Here is a 9,688-nt window from a genome sequence, read left to right on the forward strand (position 1 = left end):
ACAGGGCATTTTTGTTACTACTGTGTTAAATTTAATATATACTTAAAAAACCAAACTCAACAGAATATTTCACAGTTTCATATGTAATCCTCCATTTCTGCTCTTTGTATATTGAAATGTTTATGTTTGTTGATGCTGGAATTTCTAATAAAAAAGAAAATTGGAACTAAAAACGAATTTATTCTATCTGCTCTGGGCATTGGGCTTAATGCTAAATTTGGAATTCCTTGAGATGGAACATTTTAATTTTTGATCCTTTGATTAGATTAGTCTTTGAATGACTCTCTGAGTTGCTAGAGGTCACTATAAGACTAGGTCTAACTGAAGAATATTGATGATTTTTTTCATTGTGGTGAGTGTTTAAAATTATACTTCCTTATAAGGGATTGCTTAGATTTTGTGGTAATATGCATTTTTTCTTGACCAATTTGTATGTTTTTTGTTTGTTTTTCAGGGCTCGGTCTCATCTTGTCCAGGCTAAAAGTACAGTGGTCACTCACAGGTGGATTTCACTGTTGATCAGCATGAAAGCTTTGACTTGGTGCCAGACTTGGTGAGGACATCTGATGGCTTTAGCCCCCACTGCACCTCAGAACTCCTGAGCTCAAGTGATTCACCACCCTCGGCCTCCTTGGTAGCAATAATTACAGGTGTATACTACCATGCCCAGCTTGTATGTGTACCAATATAAATAACTCTGTTATATTGGTTTATTAATGGACTAGCTCTTTTGTCTTTATGAAGTATCCTGAGGGAAACAAAGCTATTATTCAAAGTTATCACTGTCCTATCACAGACAGGATGGCAGGAGAGTACTCCCAAAATGTAGTAGGAACAAAAGAGGATAGAATGGAATATTATCTGGGAAATGATAGAAGAATTAGATGTGAATTAAATGATCCTTCTCAAAAGAGGGAGAGGTCATAAAGGGGTCCCTCTGAAAGATGGAGTTGGTTATAAATCAAATATTCATGAAGAGATTGTGAAAAGAGGTCATAACAAGGTACGTTAGGTCTAGGTAGAAAAGGATTAATACAATTCAATTCAACAAACATTTATTAAACCCCTACTGTGTAGAAAGTAGGAGCAGCTGGGTGGCACAGCCTATAGTCAGGAAGACCTGAGTTCAAATCCAGCCTCAGATACTTCCTAGCTGTGTGATCCTGGACAAGTCACTTAACCTGTTTGCCTCAATTTCCTTATCTGTAAAATGAGCTAGAGAAGGAAATAGCAAACCACATAAAGAAGTGTCTTTATGAAAAAAAAAAACCCCAAATGAGGTCAGTTACTACTGAATCAAATACTCCTGAAATGACTCAACAACAATAACAAATGTAGAGGAAAAGAGGAACTTGTGTAAGAAATATAGTAATGGCCTCACAATCAAAAAGTCTGATTTCCACTTCTACCCTGACCCGAATGGGCTATGTGACTCTTGGCAAGTCATTTAGCCTTCTAAGATTGTAAATTACAGAGCAGATGCTCATCTGTATTGGTAGAGGGAATTTCCTTGGGAATCTCCTACAGTAATAAATTGATGGGCCTGGAATAAGGGAGGGAAAAGATGTGCAAAGGTACAGGGGATTCAGCACCTGCCTGCCCTCAAGTACCTTATGTTCTATTGGTGGGAAGGAAGCAAATAACAGGTTCACTCGTAATTCAATTCAACAAGCACTCATTAAATACCATGAGCAAGGTCCTCTGCCAGGTGATGGCCACAGAGACAAAAAGGGAACTAGGCCTTGCCTTCAAGGCACTTTATATTCTCCTAGGAGTATGAAGTAGAGAAGAAAGGGTCCATTGCCAGGGCAGCTAAGGGAAAACAAAAAAGAAATCAGGAAGCCCATGAAGGTTTGGTGGTGAAATAGTGAATTTGGGAACAGAGACTGAAGGAAATTTTACAGAGAATAATACCTGTTTTTATGTATGAAGAACAGATCTGAGACCTAAACAATGGTAGAGGAAGCTTAACAAGGTGGGTGAGGCTCATGGCAGAGCTGAGGTAGGGGAAGCTGTCTCGAGGGTGATGGAAGACGCTCAGAGATGAGGGCGAGGGGGGCGGTTTATAGGACCAAGACAGAGCAATTAAATGGAGACGGAGCTGAGGCGATTTGACAGAAGAAATGGAAGTAAAGCATGTTTCTAATCAGAGCCGGATGAGGGTAGCCTAGAGGCTTTGTTAGTAATTGATGTGCCTCTGACAATAATTAGAAACAATTTCTGGGGCTTACAGGGTAGAGTCACCTCATGATATTATTTACCATTGAGAGGAGTGTCTGGGGTGAAAATGGATGTTATTGTTTTCTGAGGAGGCATTAGAAGGTGACTTTATGGTGAACCGATTTTTCAAGATATTTGACATTCATGATTTTCTGTTTAGTCCTCTTAGTCACAGAGGCTATTACTGTAATGACAATGCCTGAATTTATCTCTGACAATGACTGAAGATAAAGCCCCCCTTTTACTGCACTTGGGGCTACTTCCCTATGCATCAGCAAGCAGCATCCCCTTGTTCCTAGCATGGTGTTGGTGGGTCCCCCAGGGAAGTGGGGGAGTACTGAGGGGGCCAGAATAGGGTGTCAACCTCAAGGAAGCCAAGAGTCAGGCATTCTTTTGACTCAAAAAACTAACAGGAAATTTAAAACTGAGAAGATGCTCAAAGGCTGATGCATCAAAAGACTTTGGCTCCTAGGGGACACCTTTCTGTAGCCCATTTCACCATGTAATAATAATAATAAATGACATTTTTATAGACCCGAACTATTTTTCTCACAACAATTCTGTGAGGTAAATAGTGCATTACTACCTCCATTTTACAGGTGAGAGAGCTGAGACTGAGAAATTAAGTGACTTGTCCACAGTTACACGGCTAGTAAGTTGAAGAGAGCTCTTGAAGGAAAAGGTCACTTTTCTTCCAGATCCTCTTTCTTCAAACAAAGAATGAGACCTTGGTGAATGATTGATAAGTAAGCAAAGAGTTGATCCCTGACTAACCGATCCTCCAATCCTCAACCCAGCTGATAAAATCACAGAAGGGTACAAATAACTGAGATATGAAATATTAATGTGTGCAAAAACTTTTAGGAAAAGAAAGGTGGGAGAGTTCTACCTGATGGAATTAAAGAAGCAGCTTGTTGGCTAGCTGAAAATTGGTCGTGTGCCTTAAAAAGCAGGCTTGCTGACTCTTAGAAGCATTTGAGGAAGGAATCAGTTTTGCAAAATCTGACCCCTACACCGAGGATTTATCTCTCCTGCTACCTGACTCTTCCCTAGTCAAGGATGGTGTCTTGTAGTGGAGTCCCTCAACCAGTAGGTGATACTGTATCCAGCAAGAAGTCAGAGAAAGTTACAACAGGAAGGCACTTCAAGGAGAATGACCCTCTGGCAGCAGAGAAGAGAGCCAATTCCCAAAGGAGAATTAGCTCTGCTACAGGGATTTAAGTTGTAGAGAAGAGCAGGCCCAGGCACCTTAGTTGAGCGGAGCCATTTAGAAGAGACACTGTGCTGTGGGAGAAGCAGCAGGAAGACACTGAGAAGAGAGAGGACATTGGGATTCTGCAGGTTTGGAGGGGTTTATTGGCTTGGCCACGTGTTCCCTACATATGTACTTTACTTACAGGCTACTCTAAGTCTGTGCCCGTTCTTCTTGATGGATCTGTGTGTATTTATGGAAAAATCACCCTAGGTTTATGGAGGGACATTTTTGTAGCTACTTTTTTTTTTACTAGGTCATCTTAGTAACTGCCTTTGTTTTGTTCTAAAAATAAATATTTTGGGGTTGATGGATATTGATTAACCAGTGGATGTTAATCTTTTCTTTTTTTTTTTTTAGAGGGGGGAAGGCAAGGCAGTTAGAATTAAGTGCCTAAGGTCATGCAGCTAGTAATTGTCAAGTGTCTGAGGTCAGATTTGAACTCAGGTTCTCCTGACTCCAAAGCCAGTGTATCACCTACCTGCCCCTAATCTTCTTATAGATCAGGAACATAGAGCAGTAACATAGAATCTCCTCAGGCAACTGAAATGCAAGACTCTGGGCTTATTCTCTAAACCTACATGTGTATTAGCAAGTCAGGTTACCAGAGCATGGGTGGCTATATCTCCCCCTCAGGGTTCTAAGGGTGACCCTGAGAGTTTGGTGGTTTTTCTGTTGTGTCCCCACCACTACCAACTGCCAATGATTCTTGACCCGATATCATATAATCAATTAAAATCAAATTGGTTTTGCCAAGGGATGTTTACTGTAAAAATATAGCAAGAACATTATCCTCGACTGGGGGATCCTTTTTCCTTTACCACCCTGGTCCCTGGAAAGAGCAGCTTCAAATTTATTGTGGCTGCTACAAATATTCTTTCTCCCAAGTTCACTTCTGGGTGTGGTTTAGCCTCTGGACAAATCTTTTTTTTTTTTTTTCTGTAGAGTGTGGTATCTTGGCTACCAGGTTGATTTTCTGCTAGGTTGGATGCTACAGGTTGTTCTTCAGGGATAGTCACCCTGGGCTTAGCTGGTAGCGCCTTTCCTTATGGACTCCAATTACTGGACCTGGTGGCTCTTCTGACCTTGTGAAGCTCACTGGGTCATAGCCTACTCTGTTTTGGCTTCAATTTATTCATCCCAAAGCAGAAAGGACTATAACAACAAAAAGCAAAGAAGTACCAGAGTCATGTGTTTATGGCCACAAGGTGGCACAGGTGAGCTTGTGGAATCTCCATCCAGAGGCCTACAGTATGGCTTCCCTTGATCATTTCTGGGATGTATGCACTTAGTTCTGTCTCAGAAGTCAATTACAATGCTTTGATTAGCCACTTAGTAAGCAGGCAGGAAGCAGCCACACAATAAGAGTAAGAAACTCTGAATTGGAGTCAGTGCCCCACCATTCATGTCATCACATGTTTCCAGAAATGCTCAGCAACTCACCACATGTTTTTGTGAACTGGCCAAACTCATGCTCTCAGGATCGGGACCTCATTGGCTTGTCTATCTCAATACCTTTCCTCTTGTTATATATACTAGAATTACTAAAAAATGCACCATCTTACCCGTATCCTTGTCCTTCACCGCTGGAGTTCCTATGGTCTTTCTCTCTTTTGGAGGACATGGGTATGAAGGATTCTTTCTTGAACTTGCCACATCTTGGATCTGTCCACAGAACACAGGAACCCCACCTCCCAGGTTTCCACCCTTTAACATACACCAAGGATTCTATCTCAAAAAACATATCAGGACAAGGAGCACCTGATGGTCCTTTTCTGAAGAACCTGGGAGAGGTGGGAAAGGATGGTCTTATATGTAGCTTTACTCTCAAGGGAGAGCCCTGCTAATATTGAACTTTCACAACCACACCTTGTCCCCTAACCTTGACCTTTGAAGACATTATAAAATTATGAATGGAGACATACAGGAGGAAGGAAAGAGGGGGAAGAAGAAAATGACAGAATTAAAAAAAAAAAGAATTCCAAGCTAAATGACTTGCCCAAAACTGATTAGTATTAGTGGCAAAATGTGAACTGGGGTTTCCAGAGCCTAGAGAGGCCACCTCAATTCTTTCTGCAGAGTAGATAGCTAATCAATATTGAATTGAATTAAATTAATTTGATACTCTTGCTTTCTACCTAGACCTGCTGAGCTTCCTGCTTGAGCATCCCAAGCATGATCTCTACGGAAGACCACTCTTCCCACTGACGGACAGTCTAGTCTAGGTTTGTGGGGGAAATTTTACTACGACTTTTCTTTCTATTCCATTCCACTAAACACTTTTGCATGGAACTAATTGTGTTCTCTGGCTGATTGGTAAAAGTAAACACATCAATGGGGGCTTGTGAATTATAGCTTTGAGTAGCTATGAACTCACAGAGGACCATGCACCTAGGGAAGATTTTTTTGGGTCCCCACCATATGTGAGGGAGGACTTCAGGTACATGATAGTAAAGGCAGTTGATGACGATTTAAAAAAAAATTAATTTAATGAAAAATACTGAAGCAGACAGTTTGTCTTTGATTCTATCCTGTCAACTAGCTCCTCTTTGCTCCCTCCCATATTCATCCCCTATCAAAGCTGTCTCTGTAGCCCCTTCCATTTTATGAGAGAATGTATCCAAAGCCTTTTGCAAACTTTAAAGTACTTTACATAAAATGCCAGCTATTACTATTATTGTTCTTAGCTCGCTTATCACCAATGTGTTCCCCAAAGTCATTTGCAAAACTATCAAAGACCCAAAGGAATGATATGTGAGATGATAGTGAAACAAGAGATAATCAAGTACCATTTTTAGGTGCTCCTTCAAATCCCATCATACAGCTAACATCCACATAGGACTTGAAGATTGGCAAAGCACTTACATGTATGCATTATTCCCTCATTAATACTCACAGCCCTACTGTGAATATTATGCATATTATCACCCCCATTTTAAAGATGAGGAAAATGAGGCTGAGTGTTTAAGTACTTGCCCATTAGCACATAGCCAATAAGTGTCTGAGATAGAATGAGGCTTGGATCTGGTATTTCATTGCTTCAAGAGGACAGCCAGATAAGGACACTTTACTAAGGTGGCTCAGCACATTCTCTTTTACTTACAGTTGTAGAGCATTGTCTGGACATGGAGAGATTGCGTCTTGCCCAAGATTTCATAGCTGTTACATATCAGAGGCAGGATTTGAACTCAGGGCTCCTGGCTCCAGGTCTAGATCTCTATCCGCTATGCCTCACAATGTCTCAAGTGTCTAAGGAAGGATTCAAGCTCAGGTCTCCCTGAACACAGATCCTTCTAGATATGATGCCACCTGGAAGTATAAGGAAGACACTAGTTCCCTGGCTGAGTAATGACGGTAGGAGGGGAAGAGGAGAGAGAGAAAGCAAATTTATCCTCCCCTCCCATTGAGAGGTAGGGTGGAAAGAGATTGTATTATTTTTCACCAGGGAGGTCAATTTTCCCCTGGGCTAACCTAGCTGGTATTGACACTGGTCTTTTTTTTTCTTCCTTTCTTTGTTACCTGGCTCAGACAAATGATCAAACAGCAAGAGGCCGGGTACCACCTACAGACGAAATTAGTTTTTCAGAATTTACTGTTTGGCTTCAAAGCTTCCACCACAGAACATGACTCATGGCTGGGAGCACAGCTCCTTTTCAGATAAATCACCGGCTAGCCTATCTGGTGTGCTGGGCTGTCATAGTGACCAACCCATATTTTAGCATGATTAAGCTGGTCAAGGATGTTGTTTAATTTAGTAGAAATCCCACCTATGACTGAAGAGCAGTTTACTTGGTAGGTTTGGGAGAGTGATTAAACATTGCCAAGGGACTGTAGTGGAACTCTAGTCTCTAGAGACTTATTCAACAAATGTACATTGACTATTCTGTTCAATTCAACCTACATTAAACTGTTTACAAATATCTCATTTGATCCTCACAACAACCTTGTGAGATAGGTGCTATTATCCCCATTTCACAGTTGAGGAACCTAAGGCAGACAGAGGTTAGTGATTTGCCCTGGGTCACAAAGCTATTAATTGTCTGAGGTAGGATTTTTGAAACCAAGTCTTCCCGACACTTTGTCCTCTGTTCTAACAGATCTGGACAGTTTTCTTCTAAGATTTCTTAAAATAGTAAGGTTAGGCCTTATTTCTTTTTTGTCATGGCATTCAGATAGTCCAATGATTCATAATTTTTTTTCCTTGATCTGTTTCCCGGTAAATTGTTTTTGCTATGAGATACCTTGCATTTTTCTCCTATTTTTTCAGCTTTTTGACTGTTTTAAATATTTCTTATTTTCTCATGAGGTCATTGGCTTCTATATGGTCCATTCTAGCTTTTAGGGAGTGTGTTGCTTGGGCAAGGTTTTGAACCTCTTGTACCAATCTATTGATTTCTTTTCCAATTCTTTCTTCCATAGCTTTCATTTCTTTTCCCCCTGTAAGCACTCTGATTTCATTTATAAAGACACTAAACTTTTGCTTTATCTCTTCCAGGAATTCTTGTTGAATTTGTGACCAAGGTGGGTTTTTCTCTGAGGAATTGCTTGTAGCCATTTTGCATTTGTGTCTTGAGCATCCCTGTCACCATAATGGTTCATTATGATGGGGTTCTTCATTTTTTCAGCCTAGTCCAGTCTTGATATTAGAGCTGGGTCTATTGCACTTCTAGGCTGGTCGTGTTGCTGCTTTCTTGGGGTACTGAATGTTGTGTTATTTCAGGATCTGAGACAAAGTAGTCTATGAATTAGAACTCACTTCCCTGAAGAAATAATTTCCATTTCTTCCAGGGCCCCATTCTGAATCTCTCTTATATTCTATTTGTAACCAAAAGAATAAACAAATAAAATAAGGCTAATAATCAGAAATTCACCTGTATCTCAACACATCTCTTCTAAACAGTTTTGAGTTAGTGGGAATCCCTTGCTCTAAGTTATGTTTGCTGGTCAACTTTTCACTCAAAACACGAGACAGATCATCCAAAAATGCTTTTGACCCAATTAGATGGATATTTGCTTGTTTTTACCCTGGCCAAAGCAAGTTACATAGGTGCCTCAAACCTCCACTTAACTTTTGCAATATAATCTTAGATTCAAGATATTCAGGTTCACACCTGATGTGCCCCTGAAGAACAATGACCTAGAATGTTTGACTCAACTTTGGCTGCTCCTTTCCAAGAATGTGTTTTACCTCCCAGAAAGGTCTACAGAGAAATTTCTGAAACAGCATCCTAAAAAGGGTGAGAATGTGGCTTGGTGAGTGTCCAAGATGAAATTGAATTCTGGACTCCTGTTCCTTTTCGATCCTAGTATCATAGATTTAGAGTCAGAAACCCATCTTACAACTTTCTCATTTTACAGATAAGGAAACTGAGGCCCAAAGTGATTAAGTGCCTTGCTCAAGGTCATATACAGGTAGCAAGAGGCAGATCCAGAATTAGACCCCAAGTTTTCTGAATATTTCAGTCTTTCCCTTTAATTTAATTCAGCAATCTTTTATTAAATGCCTTCTCTTTATTGGGTGCTGGGGTCACAAAGGTAAATATGAAAAAACTCTCTGACCTCCGGCAAGTGTGTGTGTGTGTGTGTGTGTGTGTGTGTGTGTGTGTGTGTGTGATATAATGTATCCAAGCAAGAAAAACTTCAAATTTACACAAATATAGACAACTTCCATTTTATGGGACTTGGGGATCATGTAATGGGAGTATCAGATAACATCAAGTGGAAAGGCAATAATCCCTTCCCACTGAGTATGGAAAACTGGACTTTCCAGTTGATGACCACATGGGAGTAGAGTAACTTGGGACATTATGCAAAAGAGACAGGGCACCCACCATCAGTCAGAGAACCATGCCAAGACAGTGTGGCAGTGAAGCCAGACCTGACTGACCACTGGATAAATACAGACCCAACAAAAGCAGAGGAGAGGTGAAAGACAGAACTTGCTACTGGCTGTGTAGCCTAGAGTTCCATTCATGAGGCAGAGACTTCACTAAGGACCTCTCTGAGTTTGCAGAAATGGAACTAACTCTCTAGGAAGGGCCATGGAGCTTACTAGAAGGGACTCTTCACAACTTCCCTAAGGACTCAGATTCACGAATCTTTTCTATTTTACTAAATAAACTTGTTCTACGTTAATACCTTGGTTAACCTGAGTGCTTACAGGGGAGGTAAGGGCCCTTTGGGAGTCCCCAGACATCAAGATTAGTATTAGAGATA

Source organism: Petaurus breviceps, unplaced genomic scaffold (genome assembly GCF_028583685.1).
Source record: "Petaurus breviceps papuanus isolate PSGF00001 unplaced genomic scaffold, PetGlider_PUasm1.0 90792, whole genome shotgun sequence".
NCBI classification, from domain to species: Eukaryota; Metazoa; Chordata; class Mammalia; order Diprotodontia; family Petauridae; genus Petaurus; species Petaurus breviceps.